At 38.8% G+C, this 5,505-nt stretch overlaps 1 protein-coding gene and 1 pseudogene across 2 annotated transcripts in view; one reads left to right on the forward strand and one right to left on the reverse strand.

Annotated features, from left to right (window-relative positions):
• Positions 1-5,505, forward strand: part of Rbms3 (RNA binding motif, single stranded interacting protein 3) — a 717,266-nt gene that overhangs the window by 346,944 nt on the left and 364,817 nt on the right. The window lies entirely within an intron of this gene.
• Positions 4,556-5,505, reverse strand: part of LOC105994816 — a 23,860-nt pseudogene continuing 22,910 nt past the window's right edge.

Genomic DNA, 5,505 nt, shown 5'->3' on the forward strand with positions numbered 1-5,505 from the left:
TATTTGAATCTCTTATTTCCAAATACTTATCAACAAGCTGGAACTGAGCCAGGCACCAGTGGCTCACACCTATAATCCTAGCTACTCAGGTCTGAGAATTGCGGTTCAAACCCAGACCGGGTAGGAAAGTCCATGAGACTCTTACCTCCAATTAGCCACCAGTAAACTGAAAGTGATGCTGTGGCCCAAGTAATAGAGCGCTGGCCTTGTGCCGAAGAGCTCAGGGGCAGCGCCCAGACCCAGAGTTCAAGCCCCACGACCGACAGAAAAAAAGCTGGAACTGGAGGCATAGCTCAGAGCACCAGAACGGACAGAGGACAGAGAGGCATAATGAATGCAAGGCCCTGGATTCAATCCATAGTACTCCAGTCCCTTTAAAAGAAAAAAAAAAGTACAGTTTTAGCTAAAATCCAAGTTAAAGAAAACTCCACAGATATAAAAGAACCTTATTAAAGAATCACTAATTAGTGACATTATGTATTCCTGCACATTTCTAACATCATTCCAAAAGACAAGACACTGCATGTGTCTACTTTTTCATGTTTTCCCCAGCACGGATGTAGGAGAGTCATTGGGATTTCTTCGTGTCACCCTGTGGTACTGCACCAGTGCAGAAAAGCAATAGCTGGTGGAAGAATCTCTTCTGTGCTCACTGTGAATCAATCTCTTCTCATCAGACCTTGGTGTCTCCAAAATAGGAAAATTACTGTCTGCAAGAACAGTGGGCAAATGTGACTCACTTGATCTATCTAAACACTCCAAAATTTCCATGTTCAGGATTTGAGAGTTAGGCTGTTTCGGTTCCTGTGAAGGCAAGTTTTAACCTTCGACACCAGATGAAAAAATCCCCTTCTGACAGGATCTCAGCCATTACAATACATTGAAGCACCTGCAAAAAAAGGGGGGAGGGTTACATATGAGGATCTTTAGTTTTATCTTACTAGTATTTCTTGTTGAACATTTTATGCTTCCAGAGGGCTGTGGTTGGCTGAATTGTACTTACTGAAAGATCATGGACCCATGATCTTTAACATAAGTCCAGGCATAAGAAAATCAACTTAAGGAGCTGGGAAGGTGGCTCAGTGGTAGAGTGCTTGCCTTGCATGCATGAGGCCCTGGGTTTGATTCCTCAGCACCACATAAGGAAAAAAGAAGAAAGCCGGAAGTGGCGCTGTGGCTCAAGTGGTAGAGTGCTAGCCTTGAGCTGCAGAACTGAGGGACAGCACCCAGGCCCAGAGTTCAGGACCCACGACCGAACCCCCCCCAAAAAAAAAACAGAAACAACTTAAAAGTGATGATAGAGAGGAAAAATAAGATGTGGAAACTACAGGAGAAGTCTTATAAATATCAATGGCCTACTAAGAATTCTAAAGTATCAAAAAGCAAACTTTTCATAATTCCTAGTCATATTTTCTACATAATTTGTTATTGTCCAGTGACTTCTGTGTCTGGTTTGGTTTTGATTTGATTTTTTTTTTGAGGTAGTATCTTGGTATGCAGCCCAGGCCGATCTTGAACTTGATTGAGTTCCTCCTGCCCGAACCTCCTGATGATTGAGATTACAGGTGTGGACCACCAGGCCAAAGTCTTCACCTGACTTTGAAAAAGTCTTTACTTTCTGCATTGATAATTTGGCTGGCATATGTTTAGGTTTACAATTTCTACCTCACTTTCCATTGATTTCATCATAGTTGAAAGAATCACAGAAGCTATAATGAGAATAAAGTTTCTCCGATATAGCCATTTTTCTTTACATGAGGTGAAACAGATACTAGATAAATAATACTATTAAAAATTCAGTGCATCAGCTGGCCACTGGTGGCTTGTCCTTGTAATCCTAGCTACTCAAGAGACAGAGATCTGAGAATCACAGATTAAAGCCAGCCAGGCCTAGAAAGTCCACAAGTCTCTTCTCTTCAGTTAACCACAAGCTGGAAGTGGAGCCAGGGCTGAAGTGGCAGAGTACTAGCCTTAAGCAAGAAATCTCAGGGACAGAGCCCAGGCCTTCAGTTCAAGAGCTTCAAGACAGACATACACACACACACACACACACACACACACACAGAATTTAGTGCATCAAATAACTGTATTCATAAACATGTTATTGGTTGTATTTGGTTTCAAGTCTGCATTTAAAACCAAATGCTTATTTATTTGCAAATTTCATAATTTAACTTTGATGTTCCTTGAAGGACTTTCATTTAGAAAGTGAAAAAAAGACATTTTTTTCTAGAAACATTTGCTAATAAATCATCTCAGAAGCCAGTCTGTCTATTTCTAACTCCCTTTTCAGTGAAGTTACTTATTTAGTGTTGTTAAAAGATCACCTTTTTTGGGGACTAATACCATTAGTATTACTGTTATTACTGTTTATTTTGTTTTATTCTGAGATATAGTTTCACTTGTAGCTCAGAATGATCTCAAAATCATCATCATCCTCTCTTAGCCTCACGTGTTGAAATTACAGTTGTGCATCTCCATGTCAAGTCATTGTTGTTATTATTTGTGAAAAACATATTAATACTTGAATATATCTTTTAAATCTAAGAAAACTATTTTTATTACTAAATGAATGACTACTCCATCCCATACTATCATCAACTTGATGAGATTTTTGTTATTTTTAATCATGCTTTCTTTTCTTGATGCTCCTATTGGTTTAAAAAAAAGTGCATAAGTTCTATTTAATTAAAACTGCTGACTTGTTCTCAAAACTTTGCAAAGGCTGTAACAGAAGCATAAATTGGCAATTACCCATGTAACAAGTGTAGAACTTTGGAAAATTGAATAGTTGCTTGTGGCCCATATCTGTCAAACTAGCTACTCTGGAGACTGAGATCCAAGACAACTGAGTTTGAAAAACAAAAACAAAAACAACAACAACCAAAAAAACCCATGAGACTCCATCTCCAAAACAACCATGAAAACCTAACTCAGGAGGGTGAGATCTAAAGATTTAAGTTCAAAGCTAGCCCCATTGGAAAAATCTGTGGGATTCTTATCTCTAGCTAACCAGCAAAATTCTGGAAGTGGGCTGTAGCCCAAGTGGTAGAATGTGACCTTATGTAAAATAAGCTAAGAGACAGTTCTCAGGCCCTCACCTCAGTATCAGTATTAATTAATTAAAAATCAAATAGGGCTGCAGAGTTGGCTGCAGTAGTAGAGCACTATCAGAACAAGTAAGCTGAGCAAGATTAGGAGGCTCTCAGTTCAAGACCCAGTACCAGAAAAAAAAAGAAAAAACTTGATTAATCTCAATGCTTACTGAACAAGATTTGAAACGTGGTACTCCTGACCATCACAGACGGTGTAAATAAATGTAATAGTCTTTTTATCATGGATAAACTAGTAAACACAAAAGGTCAGTGTAATGTCCACGAGCAGCTTTATTGTGCTTTGTATCACTGTTTAATAAAAGTGAGAATGGTTTTACTTTCATCAGTTATAGAGCACAATTTATAACAGATTGGAAAATCCTCAGAATAAACACTAAGTTCTAGAGTCTGAGGAAAAAACAATGACTATATGTTATTTTGTTTGGCAAAGATTAGGTTGCCTGGATCAAATATTAATACTTTATGCCAATGAAAGGTATGTACTGTGCTGTTAAAATATAGTAGGAAAATAAAGTAGTCTTTCAGATCACAAAGGAAATCTGATTGAAGGCATCATGTACCCATGAGAAAATAGAAAATTTCCTTTATGGAATTAGCACTCACATTCCTTGCAGTTGTGATCTACCTTTGCTTTTGCCACAATAAAATACTTGTTTGTTTACAGAAAACCTAAGGCATGCCTGGAAGAGGAAAGGTCTAGTGATGTAATAAACAATAAAATTTGTGTTTCCTGTTTTCCATTTGTAAAACCAAGATTCTTTCATTTTTGAAATGAAAGATCCTTTCAGCTCTGAAGCTTTATGGAAAGAAATCAATGACTGTGTACTTTTATTTTTTTTTCTAAATGCTTGCGATGATTTAGGAAATATGTTCTTAATATTGACAACTGGACAAGCCAGACAGAGACATTCTTAAGGTTACAGAGTCTATAGTAGGAGAAATAGAGACTAACCAAATGACCCTTAGAAAAATAAATAAAAAGCAAGTTGAAACTTTCATCATAATGAATTCAGAAAATCTTCTCATTGGATAGCTAGCATGATAATATCTGGAGACCAGTGTTCATTAGCAGACAAGGGCCTTGTAGTCCAAGTAACATTGCTGAAAGTGTTTCTATTAGATTTTTTGTTGTTGTTTTTAAGGTCTTATCATTTATTTGTTACTCTTAAAGACTCTTTTTGTTGTTGTTGTTGGTCCTGGAGCTTGAACTTTGGGCCTGAGGGCTGTCCCTCAGCTCTTCAGCTCAAGGAGAGTTGGCTACCACTTGAGCCACAGCACCACTTCCGGTTTTCTGGTGGTTTATTGGAGATAGGAGTTTCACGGACTTCCCTGCCCAGGCTGGCTTTGAACCACAATCCTCAAATCTCAGCCTCCTGAGTATCTAGGATTACAGGCAGGAGCCACCAGTGCCAGGCTAAGACTCTTATTTCTGACTGGACTTAAGACTCAGAAGTAGAAGCTCTCAGAGAGGACAACCTTCCTCTCTTGGTAATCTGTCCCTGTCCTTTTATTTTGGCTTCCTTCATTCTTTCATTCTTTTAGCCAAAAGCTTAGCATATTCTGCAGCCTCCTCCTTGTTTTTCTTAGAATGTTGTTTCTTCAGAGCAATATGGTAGCGTTTTTTTGCGGGACACGGGACTCTAACTCTTGGTTGCTTTGGTCCTAGGTTGTTTTTTACCTTTTTTGTTCAAGGGTATTCGAACAACAAAGTGGCGGACATCATCTTCAGAGAGATTGAAAAGTTTGCGGATTCTGCTAGTCCTTTTGGGTACCAGACGGAGGGACCCAGGGGTATCTGTCAGTCCAGGAATATCTTTTTCTCTTGTTTTTACAAGAACCAAGTTGAGAACACCCAGACTGGCATACACAATGCAACCCAGAACAGATTTGCGCTTTCTCTCTGCAGCTCTTCCTGGTCTGTAATAGGGATGCCCCTTGCCTTATAGCAAGTGAACTCGGCCATGAGTCAAGACACTTTGCTTCATGGGAAAACCTGGTTCTCATCCCTGATTGCAACCACATCACCCTTCCATTCTTCACTCAGAGCATCAGCAGCAACTTCTGTGGCCACATGCTTCTCATAGAAAGTAAGGAGTTTGCATTCATCGCTGGGAAGTGTTGAAGCAGCTGTTCCCGCAGGAGGTACCACAAAGAAGCGCTACAATTAGATTTTTTAAAATATGAATTTAGATATAGTTTGTAAAATAAACCAACAAGATGCTTTGAGAAATACCTTTAAGTAATGGGCATGCAGTTATTATCCAGGAAGGTGAAATACACAATGAAGGTTTACTAGTTAACTTTAAATTGTGATATGTCTTTCCATTTCTTAACAAATGGGGCAATGCCATTCTTTCTGATGGAAGCATAGAATTCCATTGTGTATATA

The sequence above is a fragment of the Dipodomys ordii genome, unplaced genomic scaffold (assembly GCF_000151885.1).
Source record: "Dipodomys ordii isolate 6190 unplaced genomic scaffold, Dord_2.0 Scaffold110, whole genome shotgun sequence".
Lineage (NCBI taxonomy): Eukaryota > Metazoa > Chordata > Mammalia > Rodentia > Heteromyidae > Dipodomys > Dipodomys ordii.